Source organism: Neltuma alba, unplaced genomic scaffold (assembly GCF_004799145.2).
Source record: "Neltuma alba isolate B1F8T4 unplaced genomic scaffold, ASM479914v2 tig00013343_pilon, whole genome shotgun sequence".
NCBI lineage: Eukaryota > Viridiplantae > Streptophyta > Magnoliopsida > Fabales > Fabaceae > Neltuma > Neltuma alba.
Window position 1 is genome coordinate 81,432 of NW_021637613.1, and position 16,584 is coordinate 98,015.

At 35.5% G+C, this 16,584-nt stretch overlaps 1 pseudogene; it reads right to left on the bottom strand.

Moving 5' to 3' along the window:
• Window positions 1–6: 6 nt before the first annotated feature.
• On the bottom strand, window positions 7–12,063 carry LOC114736545 (uncharacterized; annotated as a pseudogene).
• Between the last annotated feature and the right edge of the window lie 4,521 nt (window positions 12,064–16,584).

Sequence of the window (16,584 nt, forward strand, 5' to 3'; positions counted from 1 at the left end):
GACGAGTTTTTTTCCAATCAGAAAAAAGGCACTTGCCCCACAATTTCATACCTTCCAGAATTATTAAAGAATATCTCTCGAGAAACAAAGGGGAAAAAATGGAAAATAAGAATGTAAACTGTAACTTGCCTAACATGAGATTCTAGAACTCCTTACCCTCTCTTTGGCTGCCTGCCTGCCTGCCTGCCTGGCCATCTAACATCTAGGTATATACAAGGTGTTTTAAGTTGACCTTGGTATAGGTATGTACAAAGACCTACTAATCACAGGGTATGTGCACACTGCTTCTGTGGATCTCAAGTCACAAAAATACTAAAAATACACAGAATGTGCATCCCTCATCTCTTCTTTTTGCCTTACAATCAAGCTCTAAACCCTGAAAACACTTGCAAAGGGCAAAAATTCATCACCGATTCCATGACCTCAGGTATGGCTTTCCCATTTGGTCGAGTAAAGCAGGATTCTGATGTGGCAAGTTCATCCATGCCGAATCATCAGGCAGCAAAGAACTATGAGCCTCACGTCCACTTAAATAGTCTAGCGGATGAGAAGCTTGAGGTACAGCTGCATTGAGCCTGGCTGTGCTTGCATCTACTGCCCCATATGATCTGGTTGTAACGAATTGGTCAGTGTGTCTGACTGGATCATATGGATTTGCTGCTCGTAACTGGTTACACTGAGACAGAACACTGAATAAGCTTTGATCAGAATTGCCCCCTGTGCTAAGACTCTGACTTGGCAGACTACCGCCATCAGATCCGCTCCAGGTACCACGAACTTGATGGTCAGCAGGAAACCAGTGCTGGCCAATGAATTCTCCCGTATTCAAGTGAGACTGAGGAGGTGCAGGTAAGCGGGAAGCATTACCAGCCCAATCACTCATATTAACTGCAGATAATGGATCCTGCCTGGGAATCATGTATCGGCTGCCTCCATCAGAATAAATATTATCTGAAATATTTTCAGGCATGTAAACCTCACTAGGTCTCCGATGCCCCTGGTCCAGTGTAAATGACGTCGGCAAGGGCTCCTTGAAATGACCAGAAAATTGACCATCCCCTATCATGACATTGTTAGAACTCAGGAAATCTAACCCAGCTCCTTTTTGTTCTTGATGGTAAGGTAACACTCCCTCTCCCTTGAATAGAGATTGGAGCAAATCACTACGATCTTGGTTTGGATAACTGAAGGATCCATCACCTGATTGCCTGTGTAATTTTTTACTGGTCTCTTCCTGACGCAAGTCAGATTCTAGATCAATCAGATGGGTTTCCTGCTCTTCATTTCCTTGTGGGTTTGTGAGTGGCATTCCACTGGCTGAATATTCATGGGGCTCAGCAGAATCATAGTAAGAATGTGGCATTTCGGGTGCTTGCCAGACATCACCACCACCAGAAGAGAAAGGAGTTCCTTCACCAACAGGATCATCTTGATCGTTCACATTCCTTGAATACTCAGTTTCTTTTTGCAAGTCATCACCTGATTTTGATATAACAAGATTCTTTTCTGAATCTGACAGCGTGGAGTTGAGCTCATCGTCACTGCCTTGGTATGAATCATGTGTTGGGGACTGATTCTCTGGTGATCTAGAAACAGAATCCTTACTGTCTTTGGATAGAGACTGATCATCATGACCTCCATCCTCCTCCTGATCTTGAAGCTTGCTCCCCGAGCTCACACCATCCTCATCCTAGAGGGATAAATATGCAATTGTAAGAATACTAACAGGTTCAATAATAAGCTGCTCACTGTTATGCAACAACAATTAACAGAAAAACCAAATATCTCCGGGATATTCCAAATACTTACACAAGACCTGCAAGCTTTATCCTAGGAAATTATAAAGTATGTTCAAAAAATAAAGCATATGTACAAACCTCCGACAGCAGCTTCTTCGGCTTGTCCTTGATCTCCACCACCAAAGAAATTATCACAGCATTTCTCTGTTTATGCCTCTCTGTCCAGTTTGCGTACGCCACAGGGAGATCTTTGTTCACTAACTGCAACCTATACAATTAATGCTTTTGAATTAGCAGGAACAACAAAAATTTTGAAACTGTAATCTTTCGAGTGTTGAACAGCACAAGGCGGCAGCTAAATAAATGCTCTGGACAACATACTAACCAATGCTCATGCAGCTTCTTCTGTTCTTCCTTGATGAATACTTCATATGATTGCACATGAATGTTATCAAGATTGCCCAAAACACGGTTAAGAGATCTGGATTGGATGCTTTTACCAGTCTGCTTCATACTCTTAACAAGTTCATGCTGCTTCTTGCTAATCTGACATGCACAGAAAAAGATTTCAGAAAATTCAACAGATATTCAACAACACCCAGTGTACAAAAAGACCAGCTCGTCCTGAAAGAAAAGAAAGAAGAAAATGATCCACAGACATTATCAACAACACATTTGATTCCGTCCTTTCTAGCAGAATAGGCAACAAATTTTATGGAACAGAGGGGAAAACTAGTGGGGAAAAACATGGAAGATTTTTATGAACACAGCAATCTGACAGCAATACGACAGACCTGGAAACCGTCAAATCAGTGAGTTTAAATTATCATATGAGAGTTGGAACAATGGCAATTAGCATAATTGAAAACCAACATTTGTCCTTCTAATTACTGAAATTAAAAAAAATAACTGACTGAACTATTGAGATGTTCGTCCCTGCCAATTCTTTACTTTAAAAACATTAAAAAGAAGTTATTAAAATAAAATTTGAGGAGTGGAGAAAAAAGTGGGGGAGCGCCTAACCTTGATACATGACATGTATTTGTTGCTTTCACTAGAATAAGTGTTACGCTTGAGTAGTTTGTCTCCCTTCATAGGTCTTGCTCTCTCATTAAGCATATCATCTGAAGAAACAATCAGATTTCTAGGTTTACCTTTGACAGAACCTTTGTCAGGCACCCTGAAAGCCAATATTTCAACAGTGAAAACTACTTGCACAGGACCATTCCAGGTTTTCCATATACATAAAAATTTTGCTCTCAAGATATGGGTAAATTACTTGTTTTCTTTGTTGATATGACACAACTACTCATCAAAGACATTCAATTACATAATCCCAAAACCAACTTAAAGAAGAATATAAAAGTCAAAACAACAGGATTGAATAAGCAGAAATATCTGACCCCCCGCCAACAAGCTGTTAGCTGAGATGGTAAATAATCTCAAAAAGCACACTTGTTAGAAAGGCCTTAACATTAAATGCTCCTAACCCGACAAAAATTAGTCTCAAATCCAAAATAACTTGAGAATACTCCAAGTTACACCAGAAAAAATTTTACCCCCCCCCCCCAAAAAAAAAAAAAAAACACCATCTTGCGCAATGACAGTTTTGGCACTGTCCAAACAGGAAATCCGTTAGACCACAAGTTTCTTGGCGGTTGCTTGTGCAAATAATACAATTTGGAGAAATGAAACATAAGCTGTGACAGAGACCGCCGCTAGAGGATATTATCAACATCAGGCTAGCAAGCAAGCGATTAATGTGTTACCACCAGAAATATGACAGGACTAGTTACAATAAAGACATCCAAGCATAGCTCAACTGCATATAACCAAAGAGAAATACTGGTCTCAGTTAACTTTGACGTACCCCTCCCGAGAGATGAAATTAACTAGATACCATATATGCTGAAACCAATATTGCTAATAGTTAAGGATTTTGATTAGTTACCTTTTCTGAAGCTTATCACCTTGCCTCACTGAGGAAATTTGGTTGTCACTACTAAATGCTTTCTCCTCAGCAGCCCAAGAACCTGATTCAGATGAAGCTGTAACATTCTCATCATGATTGTAAACCCTGGATTCATAAATATTTAAGGGCATTCTTTTCTCCACATTCTTTGACCTGCATAATCCCATAAAATTATGGCATCAGTGATGATGAACTAAGCTTCCAATTCAAATGGAGAAGAACCTGTATCAAAAGCAAATTCAGTTTATTACAAGCAAAACTTAGCGTATATTTGTTGTCATATCAGAATTGAGTTACTTGTGGGTAACCTACCAACCTTAAAACATGACAATGAAACCCTTGAAAAATTCAAATTTGTGCAAATAACCCCCTCGGCAATTATTTAACATTTTATTTCAGGTTGGAAAGTTAATGGAGTCAGCCCCAAAGGCGGAGATGGAGTCGCCAAGAAAACTGAAAAGCATTTAGAAGAAAAAGGCTTTTTTTCATAGCTGTAACTTCTGTTTCTCGCTCCATACTTCATACTTCTCTCACCATTGCACTCTCTTCAGCCCCCTATTTCTTTTTTCAAATTTATTTTGATTTGTTTTCTAGATGGATACACAGAGGCACTGGCTTAATCATCAGATTCAATATTTATAGAGCTGTGAGCATAGTGGTGCACCAAGTACCACCACTAAGGAGGCAATCGCATGGCCTCTCAATGCAGTTGCTATCTCCACTATTTGCACCCCCCTCAACAATCAGCAGGGACTGAAGAGAGTGCAACGGTAAGAGAAGAAGTATGAAGTATGCAACGAGAGATGAAAGTTACAGCTATAATATCAGTACCAGCTCACTCAAAGAGTTAAGACTTAAGAGCGATTTCTCTGTATAAAATGATAACTTAATTTGCAAGAGAAAATAAGAAATTGTCAATGGAGGGGGAAAGAGGGAATGAAAGTGGGAGAGAAGATAGATGGAACGTTAAAATCGCAACCCATCAACCTAATACATATAAAGCACCCAGAACAATTCATGCTATTTAAAATTTTTAAAAAATAATCACATTTACCCTACGCATGGCCTCACTTATGCCTAGCGCATTATTATCACTTAAAATATCTACAACATTTTGCCATAATTACTTATTACCTACATCACTGCCTACAGCATGGCATTGCATGCAGCTAAGACATTCAAATAGAAAACAATTTGGTAGCCTCCATAATTATAGTAATAGATGAATTAGGGGAAACCAATAAAGGTCGCATCTTGAGTGTTTCTATTGCTTTAAGGGGATATGACCTTACTTGCTTTCAAGGATATATTACTTCAAGCAATCAAGACACAAATCTTACTATCACAAACCCAATCCTTCTCACTTCCATTATTCACATTACTCATAAGGGTTTAGTAGCAAGATACAATGGTAATCACTATCAGTCATTCAACTAAAAATGATTACTTACTAACTAAATAACTTGAAGTTTCATGTAACAATCACTCCCCCCCCCCCCGGGGGATAAAATAATCCTTATCATTAAGGATTGTGGTAATGGCCGAATGAGGGAAGCCAATAAGGATGCCTCTTGAGTATTTACACTGGTTTAAGAATAGATTGTCTCTTTCTACTGCAATTTCAAGTTCAAGTATCATTAGAAGCTTTAGCTTCCTCTTCTTGAGTCAGAATTATAAAGATTTGAGAGTCCTTCAATTTGTGATAAGATGAATATATCTCAGGAAACCAGAAATATAATCCCTTGCTTCTCTCCTCTCTCTCGGGTAAGCTGCTCGATTCATATGTCATTGAGCTGGATATTTGATTTTCGACAACCGCAGAGGGACTTTTCTGTTTCAGTTAGTTATCCTGCATTCATGGATTCAAGAAAGAGGTAAGGCTGCTCTGGGTTGCATGGATCTGTTAGGGGTAGGTAGTAATTTAGTTATGGAGAGCACGGATGGATGCCCCTCACTATCTTGCTAGGTGTACAGTGTTCATAAGTGAGTTGGATATGAAACTCAATTTCAGCTTTTAATCCTCCCAAGATGCAGTTGATGGCAATTCGTCGATCTTCTCTCAGTATCCAGTCCTAATCTTTTGCATTAGGTCTTTCAATTCAGGCATTGCATACACTCGTAAGTCTCCGAAGCCCCGGCAACAAAGATACTCCAGCTGACATGGTCCTCCTATTCTTCCCTTCCTCAGAAATGTTTGACGCCAATGTTGTGCCTTACCTTCCAATGGAAGTTTATCAATTGGATGCTCTGGTCCAAAACAGGCGCATCAGCTTCAAAGAATCACCCATTAGGCCACCATTGAGTAAACTGAATTGCATCAGTTTGATATTCATCCTCCATTGATCTTGCTTCTTCTCCATTTACTTGTCAATTGGAAGTCAATGGCATTTGGAGAAGTTTGGATGCATTATTAAAGAGAATGTTCCTCACTCCTGATGCGGAACTTTAACATTTGTTCGCCTATAAATGGGTTTGTTCCATGTCCTAATCCAGCTCTCTGAATTTATATAGAGAGTCTCCTTCACTGTGCTTCCAAGAATTCTTGCTCCAATAACAATTTGGTGCAAAGGAGAAGAAAATTGATATCTCCAACCCATCTCAACACAAATATTTTCTTACCGCACCCCCATCCTTCCTCACTTATCCTTGTGTCACTCAAAACGGTAAGTATTTGTTTACAATAGTCATTATTTCCCTTTTTTCCCCCCAAGGATGTTATAACTAACCACTAACGATGATTACCCACAAACTAACTACTAAAGTAAATTAAATACAAAACTATAATACATAAGCCTTAAAACAAAAGGCAGAAAGGTAACTCAACAAACTGACCCTTATAAGTTACAAAAGTTTATTTTTCTATATGCAACCAAGAAAATCTACAAAAAAACAAAACTTTTTTGATGTGCTGATCTGTAAATATGCCATAGGATCTTCTAAGTGCCTGTTTGGTAAGGTGTTTGAGGGAGGAAAAAGTAGCTTATAAGTGTGATATGTCAGTTTGCAAATTTGAGAGCTTTTGTCACCGTTCTTTACCAATCTAGCTTATAGGTCAAAAGTTGTTTTTTAAAGCACAATTGCAAAAGCACCTAAACTTACTTATGACTTGTGCAAAAGCAACTTTTTGAAATTAAAAGACCTTTTTGCCCTTATGTTTATGTTGTTCTTATGTTACTCTATATACATTTCTTGTGTTTCCTAATCAGTTTTAGTTTTTTTTTTCTTAAGTGAAAATAATTTTAACAGTTTTTATAATTTTTTACTTTTTTAATATTATTTTTCGTTTTATATTTACATAAATTATGCAGACTATATCCTCCAATTAATTATGTAATATTATTTAGTTTAAAAATTTTCACATTACTATGGTTTCTAATTAAATATGTTTTATTCATTAAATATAACTTCTTCCTATTATAGTAATTTATAATTGTTATATTTTGTAAATTCATATTTTTAATCATTTTTCATTATTTAATAAAAGTCATACCTATTTTTGGTCATTCTACAAATTAAACTTACTTTTTCAATCATAATCCAAACAACTTTTTTACTTTATAAAAGTCAATCCAAACATAAATCACATTATCCAATCTCACTTTTCTAAAAGTCAAATTAAAAAAGTTGTTTTTCCTGCCCCCAATCCAAACGGACCCTAAATAGAATCTACGCCCATTGTCATAATCTGAAGCTAGTCAACGTATATCAGTGAATATCAATGATGATGATGTTATTCTTGTAAGCCCACCAATCAGTCGTCATAAGAAATTGCCACATATCCCTGTGTACAGTATATTTAGATGCAAACTGGGTGGACTAGACCAGCCTTATATGTGCATATGCATCAGTGCATGTGGTAGTCTGTGCTTTCAGAAAACAAAAACAAAAACAAACAAAAACAAAACAAAAACAAACAAAAAAAACCTTAAATACTCTGAAGATATCAAGAAAGAGATCTTGCCATTTCAGGAAGGGATTTCCAAAGTGAAAGTTATCCCCAGCAAGTAATTCCTGAACAAGTTGGTGATGCTCTGACCCCCTAGGGAGAAAATTCATCAAAAGGTTTCTCTCATCATCTGAAAGATGGGTCTTCCAAACCTACCATAAGTTTTTATAGAAGAGACAAAATAAGAATGACCCCAACAAAATAATAACAACAACAACAATAATTTTAGCTGCAAATAATTAAACTGACCACAACACCATAGTTACCTCATATGAAAGAACCTTGCTTAATTATCCAAGTCAAAAATTTCTTCAGGTACGGGAAACACATCTGCCAAGATGTTGTGGCCACTAGGAACAAAATTAACAAGTGGCCTCGTTTGTCTCCAGCTGATGCCAATCTGCTCCCGCTTGGCAACAACCCTCTTCTGATTGGCATCCCACTCAACAGAAATGTGAGATTTCATATTTAAGTCATTTTGCAACCAGTCCCAAATTTCTTCTTTTATGCCTATCTTGCTCTCTAGAACCATAACCAACAATGCTGGCACCACTTAATCGTTTTCTCTTCTGATCAGCAGCCATCAGCACAAGGTATGAAATATTCTTCAGCCAAGAACTCTACCAGAATGAAGCAAGACAGTACCTTGTCCAACTTTAATAAAACATCTTTCATCTATAAACAACCTAGCAAGCGAAAATGTAAAGACTGTCGGATAATATTTTCTCTCAACACAAAATGCAACTTCATGTAATAAAATGTTCCTTCCTTTGGAACATATGAACCCACACCCTTCCTACCCCCACAAAAAGAACCAATGTTTTAGCAATCACAGCAACAAAGCACTCCAGCTAATTAAAAATTCAGACAACACAGGGCAAAGGATTGTCAGAAGTGATGCTAAAGGTAGCATATTAGTCAACAATGGACAAACCTTGCACTTCTATATGAAATAGAGCTAGAAGCCTCCGTCATTTCTTCCCAGATGTATTCATCAAGCAGGCAGATGAATCATAGCTCATCCACTAACTAGAACTAGGAAAGATGAATTTCTCAACTAATCATGTTAACTCATACAACTATGTCCACTTTTCATGGGATCTCAACGAAATACCACATATGTATAACCACTTAAAATATAAATTCCTTTGATGCCATGATTACAATTCATATACATAAACGTTTTCCAGGTCAAGGCAAATCAAAATATCCATCGGACAGCAGGAAAAGCAAATGGCACAATAAATGTGTGCAACAACTTTTCACAGTTCAACAAAGATGGTGCAAGAAGTAGATCTTCCAGGTTAAACTGAAAACATCACAGGTAAGTCCCCGAATGGAAACCAGAACTATTATTTAGTTATCAAATGCGATCAATCTCCCTCACCATCATGTTTTAAAAAAAAAAAAATTGTTCGGCGAAACAAAATAAATTCCAAGTCCATTCACATGAAACACAATTAATTTACGCAACCACACGACTTAACGTGTTCAAAGTACACATATCTTGTTTCTCCACGGAACATTGAGCTAACTGTAACTATACTTATCGATTAATTTCAAAGAAATTTCATAGTTTTCCACAAGGCCCACATTAAATGTGAATTAAGGAGAGAACGTTAACCTCCCCCCCCCCCCAAAGGGAGGGGGGAAAAAAAAAAAAAACTCCCAACCCATTGCTTTCTTTTTAATGAAAGATAATACCGACTACTCAAACCCCCCGGGAGGGTTAAATACTCTGAAGATATCAAGAAAGAGACTTGCATTTCAGGAAGGGATTTCCAAAGTGAAAGTTATCCCCAGCAAGTAATTCCTGAACAAGTTGGTGATGCTCTGACCCCCTAGGGAGAAAATTCATCAAAAGGTTTCTCTCATCATCTGAAAGATGGGTCTTCCAAACCTACCATAAGTTTTTATAGAAGACAAAATAAGAATGACCCCAACAAATAATAACAACAACAACACAATTTTTAGCTGCAAATAATTAAACTGACCACACCACCATAGTTACCTCATATGAAAGAACCTTGCTTAAATTATCCAAGTCAAAAATTTCTTCTAGGTACGGGAAACACATCTGCCAAGATGTTGTGGCCACTAGGAACAAAATTAACAAGTGGCCTCGTTTGTCTCCAGCTGATGCCAATCTGCTCCCGCTTGGCAACAACCCTCTTCTGATTGGCATCCCACTCAACAGAAATGTGAGATTTCATATTTAAGTCATTTTTGCAACCATCCCAAATTTCTTCTTTTATGCCTATCTTGCTCTCTAGAACCATAACCAACAATGCTGGCACCACTTAATCGTTTTCTCTTCTGATCAGCAGCCATCAGCACAAGGTATGAAATATTCTTCAGCCAAGAACTCTACCAGAATGAAGCAAGACAGTACCTTGTCCAACTTTAATAAACATCTTTCATCTATAAACAACCTAGCAAGCGAAAATGTAAAGACTGTCGGATAATATTTTCTCTCAACACAAAATGCAACTTCATGTAATAAAATGTCCTTCCTTTGGAACATATGAACCCACACCCCTTCCTACCCCCAAAAAAGAACCAATGTTTTAGCAATCACAGCAACAAGCACTCCAGCTAATTAAAAATTCAGACAACACAGGGCAAAGGATTGTCAGAAGTGATGCTAAAGGTAGCATATTAGTCAACAATGGGACAAACCTTGCACTTCTATATGAAATAGAGCTAGAAGCCTCCGTCATTTCTTCCCAGATGTATTCATCAAGCAGGCAGATGAATCATAGCTCATCCACTAACTAGAACTAGGAAAGATGAATTTCTCAACTAATCATGTTAACTCATACAACTATGTCCACTTTTCATGGGATCTCAACGAAATACCACATATGTATAACCACTTAAAATATAAATTCCTTTGATGCCATGATTACAATTCATATACATAAACGTTTTCCAGGTCAAGGCAAATCAAAAATATCCATCGGACAGCAGGAAAAGCAAATGGCACAATAAATGTGTGCAACAACTTTTCACAGTTCAACAAAGATGGTGCAAGAAGTAGATCTTCCAGGTTAAACTGAAAACATCACAGGTAAGTCCCCGAATGGAAACCAGAACTATTATTTAGTTATCAAATGCGATCAATCTCCCTCACCATCATGTTTTAAAAAAAAAAAAATTGTTCGGCGAAACAATAATAAATTCCAAGTCCATTCACATGAAACACAATTAATTTACGCAACCACACGACTTAACGTGTTCAAAGTACACATATCTTGTTTCTCCACGGAACATTGAGCTAACTGTAACTATACTTATCGATTAATTTCAAAGAAATTTCATAGTTTTCCACAAGGCCCACATTAAATGTGAATTAAGGAGAGAACGTTAACCTCCCCCCCCCCCCCCCCAAAGGGAGGGGGGAAAAAAAAAAAAACTCCCAACCCATTGCTTTCTTTTTAATGAAAGATAATACCGACCTACTCAAACCCCCCGGAGGGTGTGCTGGAGTTAACAAACAATAGAACCCATGTCATAAGCTTCCTGAGCAAGGGTGTTAGCAACACTGTTCGTTTCTCTATACATAAAATTTAAATGAGCTGTCCGGCCTTTCACAGAATAATAAAGCAACTCAGAAACATCTGTCCACTTGCACTGAATAATTCAAAACCAGAAAGTAAGAGAATCGCTCACAGTGACAACCCCCGAGACCCCCTTCTTAATTCACCCAAAAACTAAGGCCCACAATACCATTACGAGAGAGGAAAATAAGTGACTGAATGAGTAAAAAGCGCGCGCGATAGAGCTGAACAGTTACCATAAGAAGAAAAGCGGAAAGATAAAACAAATATTCTCGGCAGCACTTGTGGGAGTCGCAGCAATCCACTACAAGTAAACCAGGATTTAAAAAAAACAAAATTTAGAGAAAATAACTAGTAAACCACATTCAAGTTGCCTTCTTTCTAGATTCGAAAGAACCGAAACCCTAAAACCCAAACCTTGGGAGAAAACTTGCCAAAGGAAAAAGAAAAAAATTAACAATGGGAAGCTGGAGAAAAATTACCAGCGAAATCCTCGTTTCCAACCCCAGAGAAAGAAGACGTCTATAATCTGCAGTAAATCGGAGCAACAGAATTCGCGAACAAATTGAAATTTACCCTTCACCAGAGACTGCGATGACCTAAGAGGCGAGGGAGATGGAGAGGGAAAGAGTTACCGACGGTTTTGTATTATCGGATTGGCTTGGAAGAGAGCATGAGAGAAAGACACACGCCCGCAATTGGGAGAGAGGATCAGACGAGTGTGGTTTCTCGGAACCGTTATTTTCCACATTGAATTGTTCCTTCGCGCGTTAAGGCGCGGCTTGGCTCGAGCTGCGGCTCGGAGGCTTTACCCTAGGGTTCTCTCCGCTCGGGTTAGGTGTCTTGTCCGTTTGCTTAACGAGGAAAAGCAAGACACAACTGAACTGAATATTATGGTTCTTCCCGAGTCAGTCAACGGGTAGAAGGAGGGGAGCAATCCGCTGGGCTTGCGCGTCCATCTCATCATGCCAATCATCCGGAAACGCTGCAAAAGGCGTAGAACGAATTTTGTTTATATTTTTCATTCGATGATATGATTCTTTCCTTTTTTTCTTTAAATTTGTAGAGTATTCGATGACGTAAAATTATACTATCCTAATTCTTAATATAAAATTTAGTTAACTGAGCTATGAAGATTAAGAAAATTAATAAAACTAGTTACTTGTAATAAATAAGTATTGTCTTCCTATAATACTCTTTGCTAATCATATATATTAACTATAATTACATTTAATAAAACATTTAACATATACAATTATTACAATAACTACTTTGATAAAAATAGATAAATATAAAAGATAAGGTCCGTTGGGGTGTTATATTTCTCTTATATTAAAAACAGAGTTAGTATATTAAAAAAAAAAAAAAAAAAAACCCTATACATTCATTATGCTTTAAAGCAGAGCTGATATGGATAGTATAAGCTCCGCCGGCTAACTCCCGAATTGTGAGGGGCTCCCCCCACCCGGCGAACTCATCGTAGTGTGACGGGCCCATGTTTAATTTACTACCTTTATTAATAAAATAATCATGAAAAATAAAAGGTTAATATTCAAATCTGTGTACAAGTTTTTATTTGGCATTCCTGAGTATCTGAAATTTTTTTTTATCAAATTTGTCATGAAGTTTAAAACCATAATAATATTGTCCCTATCTTTAAAAAACTAACATTGACGTTAAAATTATGTTGTTAACCGTTAATTTTTTAATGGTGGGAGTAATATTGTTACGATTGTAAATTTTCAGGCAAATTCGTTCCTAAAGAAATTCAGAATGTCCAACACTCCCTTGTTAAAACTTTTGGGTAAATTTGTACTTTAACCATAAAATAAATTGTGTATTTATCTCTATAAGTTTTGGATTAATTTGATTTCATTTTTTTAGGGAGATATAAAACAAATTAATTTTGAATTATAAAAAATAATTTAATTTAAAATATTAGAAAAATATTTGAAAAGGAAAGATGAAAAATATTTTTCTCCTTAGCGTGGTCATACGTGCACAATATTTCATTCAAGTTCCAAGAACTGGCCATATATTTTTTATATCTTTGACATACGATCTGGCTTCAATAAATTTGAAGGTATGATCACGCTCATGCACCTTTAATGCCTAATATTTTTGAAATGCTGTTTTTAAAGCTATTTTGAAAAAATAATTAAACTCATTTCATCCTAAAAAGATAATATGAAAAAATAATGCAGCGGATTACTTTTCATCCACTACAAATAGTTTTTGTCCGATAAAAAAAAAAAAAAAAAGAACCGAACCAGCCAGTTCAATCAGAAAATCAGTGAACCGGCTGGTAGTCTAGTTTGGTTTAAGCATTGAACTGGTCAGAACTGAACTGGTATTAAACCAGTCAAACCGGTATAAACCGATATAAACCAGTGATGAACAGGTTTAAATTATTATCTTGTTATTGATCTTTTTTTTCTCATTCAACTCCTAATATTTCAGTCATTGTATATTTAAAATTTTTTTGATAATAATCTTGGTATTAATGATTATTAATTTTAATTATTGAGGAATCATAAAAATTAAAATTCTATATGTTATTGTATTTTGTTGTTGTTATAATTAAATTATTATTGTGTATCCCTATATTTTATTATCAGTGCTTATTAATGTTATTATATTTTGTTATTTTTAATTAAACTCTATTATTTTAATGTGGCCAGTTTGATCTCAATTTGACCCACTAACTCTTGAACCACAACTTCAACTAGTTTATTGTTCGGTCTAATTTTTTGTTTCTTGATTTTTGTCATTTTGGCCAGAAGCCTCGAGTGACATTTGATGGAGGAATTTTGTTACTTGTTACTCCCTCCAGACTCCAGTCTTATATATAAATTTCAAATAATTAAATCATGTTTAGCAAACTAGCAGTTAAGAAATATATTTTTTTAAATTTGCCTTTATTTATTAAGAAAGTGAATGAGAGAAGTGATAAATAAAAAACAATAATGAAAAAGAATACATGGGAGTAATATTAATGTAAGAGAGTGATCATTAAATGCAGTCAACCAGGAAAAAAGAGGAAAAAACAAGTAATAGATACTCAGACAAACTAAGAAAATAAAGTTTATGTTTTGGACCAAACTCCTCTTTAAAAGTGAAGCTTATATATAAGACCCAAGAGAGTACAATATGTCACAGATCCCAACACTCTAATCTAGTTTGATATCTCTAGAAATTAGGTTTCTCTAGTTTTAAAATTACATGGTAATTAAAAATCATTATTACCCGGGTCCAGTGCTCCGCGAGAGTGCCAAAACTGAAAATAGCAACGGTGTCTCCACTTTTCTTTCCTTTCATTTTTATTCATTTTTTATTCTAATTATAAGATTAAAATGTTAACAGTTAGATTTCATGTTTTTAAAATTATAAATTAATTTTTGAAATAAAATAAAATAAAATAAAACTATTAACTTTCAGCCAGGATAATTAAGAACAATACCAAAGAATATTTTATAAAATTATTTTGTAAAACATAAAATCTAAACCATTAAACTTTCAATCTTGATGGTTGAGATGAGAAGTTAATAGAAATGAAAAGAGAGGGAAGTGGAGAGACTCTTTGTCCATATATAAATATCTTATAAAAAGGGGCAAAAGGTGATCAGCTCTTAAGGACTTGACTCTAAAAACATTTATTTACATAATTCAAAACAAAAATTTTCTTACATATTTACCTTGTATTTTGTAAATTATAATTAAAAAACATTAGTGTTATTCCAACTAAGTACCTGGTAATTCGAATATAATTTGAAATTTACAGACGTGTTAAATTTTTTTTTAAAAATCACATATAAAAATATTAGGGAGCGTGGCAATGAAAGAATTCGCAGAGAATGTAAAATAAAACTATCCTCACAACTAAAATTTTAAAATGTACAACTCAGAGTCTCAGACTTTCATATTATTGCAGCATAAAAGCTCTTATTCACGTTTTTTTTTTGCATATTTTATAATTGTCATTCTTTTACCTACATACATACATATTTATTTTTTTTATTTTATTTTTTACATTTCCCCCTCAATATAACGATGCCCCTGGCAGGCGCGGCTCGGGACGGTCGCAGAGGAATGGCGCCTTTGACGGCAGCGTCAAGCATGGACCATCTTCAGATCTCGTATTCTCGTGGACTTGGGAAGCTCTAGAGTCTCAAGTAAACGCTTTTTTTATGCCTTTCTTACTGGCACCCTCATGCTTTCCCACTTTTCTTACCCATATTTAATTTTTTTTTATTTTGTCCGAACGTGCTGCATTTATTATTATAATCAAAATCAAAATTTCACGTGACGTTGTATGAACATATATTTTTAATGGACATTAGGCGTTCGTTTTAATTCGTAAAGTGTACTAGGCAGTTCTGGTAAAAAATGAGGGGCGGGGGGGACTAGGAAGGCTGAACAATGATTATCGTCATCAATTTTTTACGTTAAAAAAGGACAAACAACCATTGTCTAATCAGGTGGGACCATTTCGCTAACGTTGCTTGTTTGACCTCACTGCCTGCGACAGGAAAAAATAAATAAATAATTTTTTTTATTTCCTGGTAGTTTCATATTTCAGTACCCCCACTTTTTAATATTACCTCTAATTCCTAATATAAGAAATAATTTGATTTTTAATTTGATTACAAATATAATAACTCAATATAATTTTTCTCTTATATTTATCTATTTTTTAAGCTGGTATTTATAATAGTTGCACATGTTAAATGTTTCATCAAATAACACTTGATTAATAAGAGTATTTTAAGGAAGACAACGCATATTCATCATAAATAACTAGCTTAGATAATTTTTTTAATCTATTCAAATTAGTTAACTAGTTCTTATATTAAGGACCGGAGGCAGTATATGAGTTAATTATGGAATTGATATTAATCCTATCTATTACTTCCGGTCCTTAATATAAGACCTTGTTTGACTTTTATTTTGGTCCTAAATATAAGACCCCAATCCACTTTGTCTTTTATATTTATATTTTTTTCAAAGTAGTTCTTCTAACTATAGTATTTCTAACCAATATACTCCTCCGGTCCTTATTATAAGACCCAATTTGACTTTTTATTTGGTCCTAATTATAAGACCCAATCTATTTTCTCTCTTATATTTATGTATTTTTTTCCAAGATAATCCTTCTAATAATGATAGTTTTAGCCAATATACTTAATTAGCAAGGATATTTTAGGAATAACAACACTTATTTATTATAAATAACCAACTTAACTTACTTCCTTGATCTCCTCAAATAAGTCAATTGGGTCTTATAATTAGGACCGGATGAGTACTTGATTAGCAAGGATATTTTAGGAAAGACAACACATATTTATTAGAAATAACTAACTTAATTTC